The sequence below is a fragment of the Saccopteryx leptura genome, chromosome 9 (genome assembly GCF_036850995.1).
Source record: "Saccopteryx leptura isolate mSacLep1 chromosome 9, mSacLep1_pri_phased_curated, whole genome shotgun sequence".
Taxonomy (NCBI): Eukaryota; Metazoa; Chordata; class Mammalia; order Chiroptera; family Emballonuridae; genus Saccopteryx; species Saccopteryx leptura.
In genome coordinates, this window is record NC_089511.1 from 76,160,181 (window position 1) to 76,176,735 (window position 16,555).

Sequence of the window (16,555 nt, forward strand, 5' to 3'; positions counted from 1 at the left end):
AATGTCTTTGTGCTTTTTAATTTTTTATTTATTTTTTATTATTTATTGATTTTTAGAGGGAGAGACAAAGAGAGAGAAACACCCACTCATGTATGCATTCACTGGTTGATTCTTGCCTATATGCCCTGACCAGGGATTGAACTCGCAACCCTGGAGTATGGGAATGATGCTCCAACTAATTGAGCTATCTGGCCAGGGCTGTGGGGTTTTTTTGTTTTTAATTTTTTTTTATTTGACAGAGACAGAGAGAGACGGGTAGATAGGGACAGACAGACAGGAAGAGAGAGAGAGATGAGAAGCATCAATTCTTCATTGCGGCACTTTAGTTATTCAATGATTGCTTTCTCATATATGCCCTGACCCAGGGGCTACAGCAGACCGAGCAACCCCTTGCTCAAGCCAGTGACCCTGGGTCCAGGCTGGTGAGCCTCTGCCCAAACCAGATGAGCCCACGCTCAAGCTGGCAACCTCGGGGTCTTGAACTTGGGTCCTCCACATCCCAGTCCGATGCTCTATCCACTGCGCCACCGCCTGGTCAGGCCAGGGCTGTGGCTTTAATTTGCCTTTTCCCATCCCTGCTAAGGCTGAACACCTTTTCACGTGCTTGTTTGAGAACTGAGCTTTTCTTTTCTTCTAGTTGCTTATTCACGTCCTTTGATCATTAGCCCATGGAGATAATTCTTCTTTAAAATTAATTTTTAGGAGTTTTCTATACTATATCCTAGATACTGATGTTTTGTTGATTATATGCAATCTGCTGTTGATTGTATGCAATGCAAATATCTTCTCCCCTTCTGTGGTTTGTCTTCATTTTTTTTAAAGGGGACATGTTTTGTTATACAGAAGTTATTAATTTTTATGTAGTTGAATATTTGAATCCTTTTCTTGTAAGGCTTGTGCTTTCTATGTGTCTTATTTTAAAAAGGCTCCTCCGTGCCAAGGTCGTAACATTTTCTTCTATTCGTTCTTCCTTTATATTTGCTAATATAGTCAATCTGGTTAGTGTTCAGAGGAAAGGGGAAGACTGATCTGTCCCTTTCACGGTGACATATCTTGCCTGTATTCTTTAATATTTTAAAATTCGTTAACGCTGAGTTCATGGTTTAACTCTCTGCGGGCAGTTGTAGCCCCCTTTTTTCCAGGTTCCAGAGAAATCTTTACTAAAACATTCAAATCCTGGACAGCAGATTTTCATTTAATGGGACTGGGGTGGTGCCTAGGAATCTACATTTTGATATTCAACTCAGGTGATTTTGATGCAAAACATCTCCTTTTGAACCACGGGGTAGTGCTTAATCACCCTTCCAGGTGCTTGCTGACTTGAGACTAAACCCACTTTTGCTAGCTGGTGATGTAGCCCCACTCTGCCTCTGGCTTCTCTGTTTTGAAAGTCATTCCCTGGAAGAGTTCTCCCACGAAAGGTAAGTTCCGTGATGCATCCCAGGTGTAAGGCTTAGCCCAAGCTGGCATGCGGTATGACCCAGTAAATGAGGGGGGGGGCTCATTAGCCCTGGAGTCTCCAGCTCTGTGGTGAACTGGCCCTGCCCCCTCCTGCACTCACTTCTCACAATGCCCCACATCTTAGGCAAGTCACTTAATTCCTCAGAGCCTCAATTTCATCATCTGTAAACTGCTATCACTAATCTTTGTTTTAGGAGGTTGTTGTAAGGATAAGAAATGGCATATAGGCCTGACCAGGCAGTGGCACAGTGGACCCAGGTTCGAAACGCCAAGGTAGCCAGCTTGAGTGTGGGCTCATCAGCTTGAGTGTGGGTCCCCGGCTTAAGTGTGGGTCTACCAGCTTGAGCACAGGTCTCAGTCTTGAGTGTGGGATCATAGACATGACCCCATGATCACTGCTGGTTTGAGCCCAAAGGTCGCTGGCTTGAAGCCCAACATCTCTTAAGCAAGGGGTTCACTGGCTCAGCTGGGGCCCCCCAGTCAAGGCACATATGAAAAGCAATCAATGAACAACTAAGGTGCTTCAACTACGAGTTGATGCTTCTCATCTCTCTTCCTTACTGTCTATCCTTCTCTGTCTCTTTCTTAAAAAAAAAAAAAAAAGAGGCCTGACCTGTGGTGGCACAGTGGGGTAAAGCGTCGACCTGGAACACTGAGGTTGCCGGTTTGAAACCTTGGGCTTGCCTGGTCAAGGCACATATGGGAGTTGATGCTTCCTGTTCCTCTCCCTTCTCTCTCTCTCTCCCCTCTCTTTAAAAATCAATAAATAAAATATTTTAAAGAAAAATGCCATATAGAACGCCCAAGACAGTGCCCAGCATGTGGTGTATTACAGAGTCTGTGCAAGTTGAGCAGTAATTTTTAAATTTTTTTTATTGATTGATTTTTAGAGAGAGAGGGAAAGGTGGAGAGAGAACATAAATCCATTGTTCCACTTATTTAGGCATTCATTGGTTGATTCTTGTATGAGGCCTGACCAGGAATTGAACCCGTAATCTTAGCATATTGGGACGATGCTCTAACTAAGTGGGCTACCTGGCCAGGGCCTGCGCAGTTATATTTTTAAATCTGGGGAAGCTGAAACTTGAAGTTTGGAAGCTATTCTCACTGCAGGTTAGTCCTGGGACATCTCCTGTGTCCCCCATTCTAGATCCTAGAACAACGCTGGACATACAGGCTTTCAGTAAAGTTTTGATAAATTAAGGTTTCTTTTCAGTGTAATACACAATTCTTACATTTCATTACCACCTCCAAAGAAGCCACAAAACTAGAAAACACTTTTTTATTATTTTATTTAACAAGTACTTATACAGAACTTACAATATGTCAGGTTATGTTCTAAGTGCTTTTTATTAATTAACTCATTTAATCTTCATAATAACCCAATGAGGTAGATACTATTATTATTCTCATTTTCTAGATGGGAAGCTGTAGAGGGTTGCCTCTTAGGCTGAACTGAACCTTCCAGGTGTGAGGCATTCAGTATACTAGGATTAGACATAGGAGGGATAAGTAACTCAACTGCTGGTCCTTCCGGAAGCTTTCTATCTCTGACTGTAGTGGTTAAGTACAGGGGTAAGGAATCTTTTGAATTGAAAATCATATATCCTTGGCCCTGGCTGGTTGGCTCAGCGGTAGAGCGTCAGCCTAGCGTGTGAAGTCCTAGCTTCCATTCCCGGCCAGGGCACATAGGAGAAGCACCCATCTGCTTCTCCACCCTTCCCCTCTCCTTTCTCTCTGTCTCTCTCTTCCTCTCCCACAGCCAAGGCTCCACTGGAGCAAAGTTGGCCCGAGTGCTGAGGATGGCTCCATGGCCTCCGCCTCAGGTGCTAAAAAAAAAAAAAAAAAAAAAATGGTTTGGATTGCAACAGCACACAAAGCAACACCCCAGATGGGCAGAGCATCGCCTCCTGGTTAGAATGCCAGATAGGCCCTGGCTGGTTGGCTCAGTGGTAGAGCGTCGGCCTGGCGTGCAGAAGTCCCGGGTTCGATTCCCTGCCTGGGCACACAGGAGAAGCACCCATCTGCTTCTCCACCCCTCCCCCTCTCCTTCCTCTCTGTCTCTCTCTTCCCCTCCCGCAACCAAGGCTCCATTGGAGCAAAGATGGCCCGGGCGCTGGGGATGGCTCCTTGGCCTCTGCCCCAGGCGCTAGAGTGGCTCTGGTCGCAACAGAGTGACGCTCTGGAGGGGCAGAGCATCGCCCCCTGGTGGGCAGAGCATCACCCCTGGTGCGCGTGCCGGGTGGCTCCTGGTCGGGCGCATGCGGGAGTCTGTCTGACTGTCTCTCCCCATTTCCAGCTTCAGAAAAATACAAAAAGAGAAAAAAGAATGCCAGATGGATCCCGGTTGGGTGCATAGGGGAGTCTGTCTCTCCGCCACCCAGCTTCTCACTTCAGAAAAATCCAGCCTGACCAGGCGGTGGCACAGTGGGTAGAGAATTGGACTGGGATGCGGAAGGACCCAGGTTCAAGACCCTAAGGTTGCCAGCTTGAGCGCGGGCTCATCTGGCTTGAGCAAAAAGCTCACCAGCTTGGACCCAAGGTCACTGGCTCGAGCAAGGAGTTACTTGGTCGACTGAAGGCCTGTGGTCAAGGCACATATGAGAAAGCAATCAATGAACAACTAAGGTGTTGCAACGAAAAACTGATGATTGACGCTTCTCATCTTTCTTCGTTCCTGTCTGTCTGTCCCTATCTATCCCTCTCTCTGACTCTCTGTCTCTGAAAAGAAAAAAATCCAAAAAACAACAAAAAAAGGAAAATCATATATCCTTGAGCAAAATTAATTGTAAATAAATATTATACTTTAAAACCTATCCTACCATTTCACACCAATTAAGATGGTTACTATGAAAATAAACACTTAACAAGTGTTGGCAAGGTTGTGGAGAAATTGGAACCATTGTGGTACATAGTTAGTGAAAGGGAAATAGTGCAGTCACTATGGAAAACACTATGGCAGTTCCCTGAAATATTAAAAATAGAATTACCTTATGATCTAGTAACTCTACTTCTGGGTAAATACCTAAAGACATGAAAGCAGGGATTCAAAGAATATTTGTACATCCATATTTATAGCAGCAGCATCACAATGACCAATAGGTGGAGGCAACACAAGAAAACGTGGTGTATACTGTTGACCCTTGAACTATGTGGGAATTAGGGGCACTGATACCCCTCCTTCTATAAAAACACATTGTTGAAAGTCTGTGTGTACAGCTTTTGATTCCTTCAGAACTTTACTAATAGCCTGCTGTTGACTGGAAGCCTCATTAATATTAAACAGTCAATTAATACATTATATTTTATCATATGTATTACATACTATATTTTTACAATAAAGCAAGCTAGAGAAAAGAAAATGTTATTAAGAAAATCACAAGAAGAGAAAATACATGTATAGTACCATATATATTTATTGCAAGAAAAATCCAAGTATAAGTGAACCCATGCAGTTCAAACCTGTGTTGCACAAGGGTCAATTGTACATAGAGTAGAATATTAATTCAGCCTTAAAAAGGAAGGCGATTCCTTTTTTCTTTCTTTAGGTGAGAGGGGAGAGAGTGAAGTAGATTCCCACATGAGCTCCAACCGGGATCCACCCGGGAACCCTCATCTGGGGCTGATGCTGAAGTACCAAGCTACTTGTAGTGCCTGAGGCCCATGCACTCCAACAGAGCTATCCTCAGTGCCCTGGGCCAAGCTTGAACCAATTGAGCCACTGACTGCAGGAGGGGAAGAGGAAGAGAAGGGGATGAGAGAGGGTGAGAGAAGCAGATGGTCACTTCTCCTGTGTGCCCTGTCTAGAAATTGAACTCAGGACATCCATATATGCCAAGCCAACACCCTATCCACTGAGCCACTAGCCAGGGTCAGGAAGGAAATTCTAACACATGCTATAACCTGGATGAACCTTGAAGACAATATGCTAAGTGAAGTAAGCCGGACACAAAAAGACAAATACTATATGATTCCACTCATTTTAGGTACCTAGCATAATCAAATTTAGAGGTAAAAAGAATGGTGGTTTCTGCCTGACCAGGTGGTGGCACAGTGGATAGAGCATCGGACTGGGATGCAGAGGACCCCGAGGTCGCCAGCTTGAGCGCAGGTTCATCTGGTTTGAGCAAAGCTCATCAGCTTGGACCCAAGGTCGCTGGCTTGAGCAAGGGGTTACTCAGTCTGCTATAGCCCCCCCCCCCCCCGGGTCAAGGCACATATGAGAGAGCAATCAATGAACAACTAAGGTGTCGCAATGAAAAACTCATGATTGATGCTTCTCATCTCTCTCCATTCCTGTCTGTCTGTCCCTGTCTATCCCTCTTTCTGACTCTGTCTCTGTAAAATAAAAAATAAAAAAGAATGGTGGTTTCCAGGGGCTGCTGGAGGTATAAATGGGAAGTTACTATGTATTATTATTATTTTATTTTATTGATTGATTTTTTAGCGAGAGAAGCAGAAACATTGATCTGTTCCTATATGTGTCCTGACCAGGGAGTGAATGCACAACCTTTGTATATCTGGATGATGCTCTAACTACTCAAGCTATCTGGCCAGGGAAGGAAGTTACTTTTTAATAGGTACAGCTTCAGTCTTGCAAAATACAAATGTAAATATTTCCACAAAATTGTACACTAAAAATGGTTATGATCATAAATTTTATTTTATGTATTTTGCCACCATAAAAATAATACTTTTAAAGAAAAAACAAACAAAATTATTTACATTATGGTGGAAGAATGAAATATATAGTCTTTAGGAAACCAGTCATGTGTCTATTCTATTCATTATTGTGTGTATTCAAACAATGCCTGGGGTTGTAGATTCTTAAAGATATTGGATGAATCAGTGAACATAAATTAAAAATTCTCCTGCTAACTCCTATAGCCAAATAGGTTAAGAAATGAAAAATGGCCAGACCAGGCAGTGGTGCAGTGGATAGAGAGTTGGACTGGGATGTGGAGGACCCAGGTTCGAGACCCCGAGGTCGCCAGCTTGAGCACGGGCTCATCTGGTTTGAGCAAGGCTCACCAGCTTGAGCCCAAGGTCGCTGGCTCGAGCAAGGGGTCACTCGGTCTGCTGTAGCCCCCCAGTCAAGGCACATATGAGAAATCAATCAATGAACAACTAAGGAGCCACAATGAAGAATTGATGTTTCTCATCTCTCTCCCTTCCTGTATGTCTGTCCCTCTCTCTGTCTCTGCCACACACACACACATACACACACATACACACAGAAAAAAGAAATGGAGAATGGTTTGGGGAGGAATAGAGAGAAAAAAGAGAAATCAATGTAAAAGTCATTGTTTAAGCCCACTTGAGCTAGGCAAAAGCCAGCTAAAAGGCAACCACAGAAGTCTGAAGGGGAAATGAATGGAATCAGGCACCACTGAGAAATTTGATCTTGCCTGAGTCTGTTAATGGCCACACTAGCCCTCCAGGTCCCATGAAGAAGGACTGAGATGTACCTGGAACTCCTCTCTCACCTCCCCACCACCTACCAGTTGCCATGACTTTTTCATGAGACTTCCAACCCACTTCTCACTGATTCTTGCTTTCTACTAATTGCTGTTGACCTGTCTGTACAGGAGAATGATGTCTAGTTGGTCACCTTGCCACAATTAACAAACCCAAAAGTCACTGGAGTAAGGAACAGTTTGCAAACAAAGCAGACACAACCTTGAACAGAAACCAAAAGTATCTTGGCCAAGACAAAAACAAGGTCCCCTTTTATAGAGAATTTTCCCAGCCACAGTTTTCATTATGGCCTGTTTTATGTAAATGAGGTTTCCAAATTGTACAGTTCTGATTGATCTAAGTTGTGCAGTTACAATTGGTCAGTATAGATACATATGAGGATATAATTTGCATAGTTCTGATTGGATAGTGTAGGTCTCAGTCCATTAGTAGAAAGCCAAAACCAGGGCTTCCCTGCAATGGTGATTCAGATTGCATAAACCAGCAGGACTTAGTGCGGGAAGTGGAGAGTTCAGTCTGAGCTTCTTCCTGGTATACCGAGTATGTGACGGGCCCCTGTCAGAAAATGGCCAGTAGGCTCTTTTTATGAATAAAACTTGGGCTCTTGGTTGACCACGAAGAGTCTGTACCACATAAATTCCTTCCTGGGTTTCACATCAAATGAATCTTTCTTCTTGGGGTCCATACTGCTAATTCTTCTCTCTTCCCACCCAAATTATACAAAATCTTTCTAAAATTCAGCTTTAAAAAGTCAATAATGTGCCTGACCAGGCGGTGGCGCAGTGGATAGAGTGTTGGACTGGGATGCAGAAAAAGTCAATAATGAGGCCTGACCTGTGGTAGCATAGTGGATAAAAGCATCAACCTGGAATGCTGAGGTTGCTGGTTCGAAACCCTGGGCTTGCCTGGTCAAGGCACATATGGGAGTTGATGCTTCCTGCTCCTCCCCCTTCTCTCTTTCTCACTCTCACTCACTCGTCTCTCTAAAATGCATAAATAAAATCTAAAAAAGAAAGTTAAAAAAATAAAGTTAATAATGAGCCTCATTCTCTACCTACTAAAATCTAAACTTAGATGTTTAAAGAACTCCAAAAAATTCTATCCCTTCACAACCAACATACAGACTGTGCTGACTCTTCCTCTACCTGTCATACTTTTTTGGTTTTGGTTGTTTTTTTTTACATTTTATTATGAACTAATATATATAAAAGTAGAAAATACAAGGGACCCCTATGTACTTCTTCCATAGCATCAGCAGTTGTCAACATATTTTCAAGTGTGTTGCATATGGACACCCACCAACTTGCTGACCCCACGTGTACCATTTCTTTTTTTACGGGCTTTTAAATCTTTAGTATTTTTTTAAATGATTTTCAAATAATATTTATTTTAAAAATTTCAAACATCATAAATGTATAGAATAAGGAATGTGAAAGCCTCCCATAATCCCATAGTTCTTATTCATAGTTTAGTATAGGTTTTTCAGATGTTTTTGCTGTGCATATTTTTACATTAAACTAATTAATATTTTAAAAACCTTAATAACCATATTTAATCTGTTTTGCAAATTGCTTTTTCCATTTAACAATATATCTTTGACATATCCCATATTAAATCATGCAGATCTACTTTGTTTCTTTTAAAGGCCAGTTTGTATTATGCTACACGTTGTCCCATCTATTTAACCAGCCCCTATTGGTAGACAGTTGAGAGATCAGTTTCCATCTTTTCATTGTTACAAAATGGTTACAGTGAATGTTTAATGTGTATTTTTCTGTACTTGTGTAAGTATTTCTATAGGAAAGAGTCCCAGAGTGGAATTGCTTGGTCCACAGGTAAAAACACCTATGTTTGTTTGTTTGTTATGCACTTATTTTGAATACAAAAACAATTTTCTCCAATAACTGGTACTGCATATTGAAGGCCGTGACTCCTTCTTTCAATTCTCAAATACACGCAACTACTTGGACCCTGATGAGAATCATTCATGACTCTCCCAGCGCGCACTCCATGTCCTCTCTCCCTTGATGGGTGGTGTCAGAGGCCAACAAAAGTCTTCCAGGGAAGGCACTTCTCTTCTGGCTCCCAGAACTGAGACAGAGAGCTCCTCCTTCTGACTGACTGAAGGTGGGTGTTCCAATTGAAAGGGCGTTTGAGTTTCCACTTGGATCTGCTGAGCTGAAGGTGCGTCCGCTAACTCCAGGGTCACCACACCTGGCACACCTAAATCACCTCCTTCAAGGCCCTCAGCCCTCCATGCTTCTGTCCTGCATGGCCAGGGCAAGGAGGACTACGTTGTTTCCAGCTTCTTGAGAAACAAACATGACCAGGGTTCTTTGTGAAGTCGTGGATGAGAGGCTCGTCCTGCCCGAGAAGACCTTTAGTAGTGAGCACAGGCTCGCTGATGTCACTGGCCACATTGCTGGGTTCTAGGGAGACCAGGGTATTCATCTTCCCCAAACTGGACCACCACCACCAGGATGTGACCGCTGAAGGCTGTGCAGACCACCTGACTGGGACCACTCACCACTTCAGCCTTCTGTTCCGATATCACCAAGGCTTGCTTTCCATGGCTGGGTTTCTTCAGTGGCACCTTGTTTACTGTGTCCCCACAGGTAAAAGTATCTTAAGCTTAAACAGATATGCTGTAAAATGTAGGAAAAGTGTACAAAAGTATTTATTTTGCCACATTCCTGAGTATAATTAATTGATCAGTTGTCAACCTGATAAACTTAAACTGATATTTTATTATAATTCAAGTTTGTTTAATTCTCTATGAGTCTGAGCTTCTTTCCACCTATTAACCTAACAGAACGCCAGGGAGAGGGGTGGAGAAGGCTGTTACCAGCAGTAGAATAATGGGGAGGGAGAGCCTTATTACACAGGTCAAGGGTCTATAGGTCTGGCAGTTCCAAATGCAAAGGGGAGAGGAATGGGGTTGGAGAGGGTCTTTGCTTGGGGCGGAGGGTGAACAGTGCAGTGTGCAGATGGCGTTATGCTAAGTAGTACACTTGAAACCTATATGGGTTTGCGAACCATTGTCATCACAATAAATTCAATTTTTAAAAATGTAGTACAGGGCCCCTGGCTGGATAGCTCAGTTGGTTTCCCAAAGCACGGAGGTTGCTGGTTTAATCCCTGGTCAGGATGCGTGCAGGAACAGCTCGAAGTTTCTGTCTCTCTTTCTCTCTCTCCCTCCCCTTCCTTTCTCACTGAAATCAATCAATAAAATAAAATAAAATTTAAAAATTTAAAAAATGTAGCACAGGGAGTAAATACACAATACGGTGTACACAGCTGTGTTGTAGAATTGGGCACCTAAACCTATATAATTAAGTTAACCAGTGTCACCCCAATACAATTCAATTAAAATATATAGCACAGTATTTTGCAGATGCAGCTGTAAACAGGATGAGCTGACAGGAACTCTGCAAGAGAAATGTAATCAACTACAAAGAAGAAACCAACGTGTAATGGACTAAATAGAGTATATAAGCAATGGCTAAGTTTCCCTTTAGGGAGGCAGAGTTTTGGATATGAGTCCAGGTCTCCTTCACTTGCTTCAAGTAAATGAAACTACCTTGTGACAACCATGTCTCATTTTTTTTTTTAGATTTTATTTATTCATTTTAGAGAAAGGGGACAGAAAGAGAGAGAGAGGGAGAAAGAGAAGGGGGAGGAGCAGGAAGCATCATCTCCCATATGTGCCTTGACCAGGCAAGCCCGGGGTTTCAAACTGGCGACCTCAGCATTCCAGGTCGACACTTTATCCACTGCACCACCGCAGGTCAGGCCATGTCTCACTTTTTGTTAGAGAACCCCAAGTGGCAAACCCCTTGAGTTCAATAACAGTCTGAACCAGGAGAGATGGGCTGTGTGTAGGTGGCAATTGCCTTGAGCATCAAGCTGATGTGGCTGGACCATACTTAAGGCTAGAAAGTTCAAACCAAGGAGTGACTAGGTTAACTTTTCTGCATTCAGTCTTGGTGTTTTCTAGTAGAAATGGAAAGCCTGCCTCTGCCTACATTCCCGTGAAGAGTCTTTCCTCAGAGGAACCCAGATTCAGAACGCCTGCCCCCACAAGCCTTCCCCTTTTAAATGTACCAGTGCTCTAGTAGGGTTTCAGTCCAAGATGGGGACTTTGGGCTCATCGAAAGATTAAGACACTTAAGTCATCAATAGAAGAAATTTGTGTAAACCTGTAATATCTAAATTCTTATACTTTTCAAAGTGTACAGTAATTAGTAGCAACCAAAATTATTTCCTGCATAGAACCTGAATTCAAAAAACTCAGTGTTAGCCACTAAATTCACTATTGTTTTCGAAAGGCTTCCTGAGGGTTGCCAGGTCCTGTAGCTAGACATAGGTATTCAAAGGAGAACAAGAGAGACTTGGTCTGGGGGAAGAAATTTTTACTTCAAAACAAACTGGTCCTCCCTGCTTCTCACTTCAGAAAAACACAAAAAATAAAAAAATAAATAAACTGGCAACATTCAAATATTATAAACAGATACAAAAAAAACCCAGATCTGATAAAAAAAAAAAAAGAGTGAGCTAGCGAGAGAGACTCTCTGACCTGTATTTAAAAGAATACACACTAAATGCAAATAATTATTTTATCCTGTTTAACGATTACCAAAGGAGACCGTATGAGAAAGTAGCTGCAAATGAATGTCAACTAATGGAAAAACCTGTTAAAAATGTGACTCATCTGATAATTGAGTTCTAATATACAAGAATCATTAGCAATTAAAAGTAATTTCTATCAAAAATGCATAATCTGAATCTAATCATGAGGAGACATCAGACAAACCCAAACTAAAGGAAATGCTACAAAACAACTGGTCTGTAATCTTTAAAAGCATCAAGATCGTAAGACTAGGTTGAGGAACTCTTCCAGATGCAAGGAAATTGAGAAGACAGGACTACACGCACCCAGGATGGGGCCCTGGTCTGGGAAAGAAAACCACGAAGGGCTTTACTGGACAGTTCATGAGATCTGAATATGAACTACAGATTAGATAACAGTACTTTAACAATATTAAATTTTCTGAATTTGATAACTTTATTATGATTATTTAAGAGGACGTCCTTAATGTTAGCAGCAAAGATGGAAATATTTGAGATAAAAGTCTCCAATTTGCTCATTATAAATAGTTCATTAAAAAGATAATAGTATTTATTGTATACTGTAATAAAACAAGAATAGAAAAAAAATTGGTGAATCTAGGTGAGGAGTATATGGCAGTTCACCAAATGGTTTTGCATTTTTTCTGCAATTTGATGTTCTTCAACATAAAAAGTAAAAAATAAAAAAGCCTTGAAGATATGTGAAAATATAAAGGTATCATCAATGAAAGAACGTGCAGCCTAAGAAAAAGCCTTATAAGAGTGTATTTGAGTCAAACTGATCACTGCTGGGAAGCACATCTCAACGGATTGAAAAAATGCTCCAGAGAAGGGCAGTTTTGCAGCTTATTTTATACATTAGAATCAAAGGAGGAAACATAAAGAGAGTTTACATGAAATTCACTGACACTAGATTAGGGAGCTAGGAGAAAGCAGAGTGGGGGGAAATCTCTGAGGTTGGATAAAAAGTAAGACAGGGAGACGTACTTCTTTTACACTGGCAGGTCCAGGATAGGAAGGTTTTGCAGCACAGAGAGGTGGTGTGTGGGAAACGAGGTAACAGCAGGGTCTTGTGTTCTGGTGCCTGTGGTGGTGCCTTCAGGGGGTCTGGAAAAGATGATTACTCTGACATTTCAAAGGTATGTTATCTTAGATGCACAAAGATAAAAAACAATTTCAAAGGTAAAGATTGACCTTAGTCAAGGGAGGAACAGGCCAAAGACTTAACTACTCACCATCACCCACTTTTAGTTAGGAATTTTTACCTTCAGACCACCCTGTGTGGTTACTTTGGTTTCTGGGTTTGTACGGCCCACCATGGGGACTCCCTGAGCTTTGCAGGCTTAGCAGACGGCCCCTTTTTAATCCATAATATCTCTGATATGTCTGGCGTGGTTGGAGTCATTGTCTAGAATGGCTCCATCATACTTTCTGGAAGAAAAGGGGTCTAACCATGTGAATAGAGCAGTTTTAAATGCCTGAATTCAGCCCTCCTAATGTCACATCGATTTCCCTTGCTCATGGAATGTGGCTTTTAGGAAAATTACACCACTGGCCAAGCCCCAAAATGAAATCAGCTTTGGGGACAAGAGTCAACTTTGTATTTCTGCCCAATTTGGCCCCTGAACAGCAAACAATATATGAGGCTCTGGCAACAATAGCTAGCCAGGTCAATCTCTGCTAAAGGCTAGAAGTTGTCTGCATTTTCTTCTTTTTTTTAAGATTTTATTTATTGATTTTAGAGAAAGAAGAAAGGGGAGGTGAGAAGCATCAGCTCACAGTTGCTTCACTTTAGTTGTTCATTGATTGATTCTCATACGCGCCTTGACCAGGCAAGCCCAGGGTTTCAAACTGGCAACCTCAGTGTCAGGTCAAGGCTCTATCTACTGTGCCACCACAGGTCAGGCTATTTTCCCTTTTTATAAATTTGAATATTTTTGGCTCTTCCTGGTGAAGCCAGGAATGTGCTAAAGTTTCCATCAATTACAGTTAATCATTTGCATGACACAATCTGGGCCACCCTGTTCCTTGCTGTTAGAAAAGAACTTTCATTTCCTTCTATGCCCCTGAGAAGTCAAGTTCAGGATCTTCTGAAGCTGCTCAGGCTCTGTGGATGGGGATTTGCCCGTCAGCCTGCTGAATGGGAAGCCAGAGCAGCATGAATCTGGGAGGGGCTGGAAGAGTGTATCAGACATGGCTGGACTGGGGCTCAGCAGGGTGGGAGGCTGATGGAGGTGGGCTTCTTGACTCTCACATGCCCTTTAATGTTGAGACTGCTGACTTCTAAGGCTATCATAACACCTTGAAAATTCACTACATTTTTGTCACAGTTGAAATGACTGTTTTGTGGCAGAAGTTGAAAGAACTTGAAAATGTTCTTTTTTCCCTTGTTTATTATGCAAATTTACCTACTAGGCCACAGGTTCTTGGCACTCAGAAAGTGAAACTACGGTCACTGAGCTCTTGGGTGCCAACTGGGGGCTCAAGTAGTGAACTAGGTAATCACGGTCCTTGCCCTCAAGAATCTCAGAGAGAACAAGAAGAGTCAATAGATTAGGACAACATAATGTATGTCACATGTTACAACACACAAAGAGCAATTGCCTAGACAATACGTTTGTTGTTATTTTTAAGTTGAATGGCAAAGCCACCAAAAAAAGTTAAAAGATAAGTGATAAACAAGAGGGAAAAAATTTGCATATGTGTCAGTTGAAGGGCAAAATCAATGCAGAAAAAAAAAAGACCTACCACACAATAGAAAAGGAAGCCAAAGGAACTTGCCGACAAGTCAGTGAAAAGGAAACACAAATGGCTTTTAAATCTATGAAAAGGTGCTCACCTCACTCACGAACAGGGAAATGCAAAATGAAATTTCAATGGGATACCACTTTCCCCTTGGCCAAGAACAAAAGGTTGATAACATGGAGATCTGGGGAAACAGGTCCTAGATATCTCTGCAAGGAGTGTGTATTGGAACAACCTCCCTGTTGGACACAATGTCCTTAGCTGTATATATTTAAAATGCATATCCTGTAACTCAACAATCCCAATGCTAGGCACTAATCCTGCAGATTCACTTAAACTTGCAAAATGTCATACTGTTAAGTGAAAAAAGCAAGGTACAGAACAGTGCATTTCATATGCTATCAGTTGAGTTTATATGTAAAACCTATGGCAGCACCAGAATTTTCTTAACTTTCCTCTTGATGCTGGGTACATTGTTTCCATGTTTTTATGATTGTAAGTAATGCTGGATAGACATCTTTTGTACATGAATCTTTGTACATATCTCAGGTTACTTCTCTGTGACAGACCGATTACTCGGTCAAAGAGACAGTATGGTATGCTAACAACCACTGCAGCAACTATCACCATTTGTTAAGCAGATTGTATCTTTTCTCCTTCTCACAACAGCCCTGTGAGGTAGGGAAGAAGACCCCCATTCTCCTCAGACTTGAGGAAAGGGGCGCAAAGGCAGCGAAGTGACTTTTTCTGGGGCACATGCTGGATGGTGTGGGCTGGAACTCACATCTGCTTGGCTCCCAAACCTCTGCTTCAGAGCCCAAGCATCTGCATGGGGCATTTTTAAGGCTTTTGATAAGGCTCTTATCAAATTACTTTTGTGGACAAAAAGAAAGGGGGGAGCTTTATGGAGGGTAATCTCACAGGGTGATCTGAGTGTAAGCTCCTAACAGTGCTGGTCATGGTGGCTAGTCACACCCCAGGCATGTAACTATTTAGTAAAAGGCTATCTTTGCCTTAAGCAGGCCTCCTCCATTGTTTCTCTGCATCTAGGTTGACACACCTTTGAAATGCCCCCTTTAGGACACTTCTAATACCTGCTCACCTTTCCAGGCTTCACTACCCTGTGAGCCAATCCCTGTCTTGCTCTCTTCCACCTTCATGTGATCTTCCTTAGGTTCCCTCCTAATCCCAAACGCAGAAAAGAAACTGCAGAACTGTTATTGTTCAGAGCATTTAAGATCTCACACTCCAGCATATGTCATCAGTTTGGCTCAAATAAACTCTTATAAAAATTCTCTACAGGTTTGGACAGTTCTTACATCGACACTTTCCAGAAACCTCATATCAGTTTACACTCCCCTCCTCCCATAAAAATGCCAAACTTGCCCACTCTGGAGGAACTCCGTATTTTCATCTTCCTAATGTAAAGGGGAAAACATAGCAACCTACAGGTCATTCATAACCACTGGATCAGAACATTTTTCATGTTTATTAGCTGCCTGTACTTTTCCTCTTTAGTTAAATGTCCATCTTCAACTGTATCTTTTTAAAAATATATAAAACTGTCTTTAGAATGTAACATGTAAATAATTATCCAGTCTCAGTAAAGCCACTGGTGCACGTGGACAGAAGCAGCAGTCGAGGCAACCAGATGGGTTGTTCTGGCTGGTGTGTTCTTGGCTTTAGGCTGGAGATCCAAATCCAGGGGGCCTGGGACTGCTGCAGAAATCAGGCTCATTCAGACTGAGAAAAGAGCCTTGGCCAGGTAGCTCAGTTGATTAGAGCATTGTCCCCATGTGCCAAGGTTGCAGGTTCAGTCCCTGGTCAGGGCACATACAAGGATCAACCAATGATGCATAAATAAATGGAGCAACAAATGGATGTTTTTCTCTCTCAAATCAATTAAAAAAAAAACAGATTGAGAAAAGGTGGCAGCAAGGAGTTGGGTGTGATGCTTAAACAAAACCAACACGAAGGTGTACTGCTTTTTCTGCTAGAGCAACAAATGTCTGGGGCCCTCATTACTGGACTGGCCCTTTCCTTCTGCGGTAACATGAGGCTGGGACAGCTAGGCAGGCCCACTTTCTGTGCGGGGCAGGGCTCCTTCAGGAGAGACCGTTTCTGCCTGATTCCCTGGCGTCCTTTCTCTCCAGCCGCTGGTGGCATGCCAGGACAAGAGCAGAAAGGCTAGGTGCGGGCTCCCCGATTTCAGGGCGCCCAGAGGCCACACCAGGCCCACCGA

At 42.5% G+C, this 16,555-nt stretch overlaps 1 pseudogene; it reads right to left on the minus strand.

Annotated features, from left to right (window-relative positions):
* Window positions 1-9,144: 9,144 nt before the first annotated feature.
* LOC136381520 (proteasome assembly chaperone 3 pseudogene) lies at window positions 9,145-15,473 on the minus strand (annotated as a pseudogene).
* Between the last annotated feature and the right edge of the window lie 1,082 nt (window positions 15,474-16,555).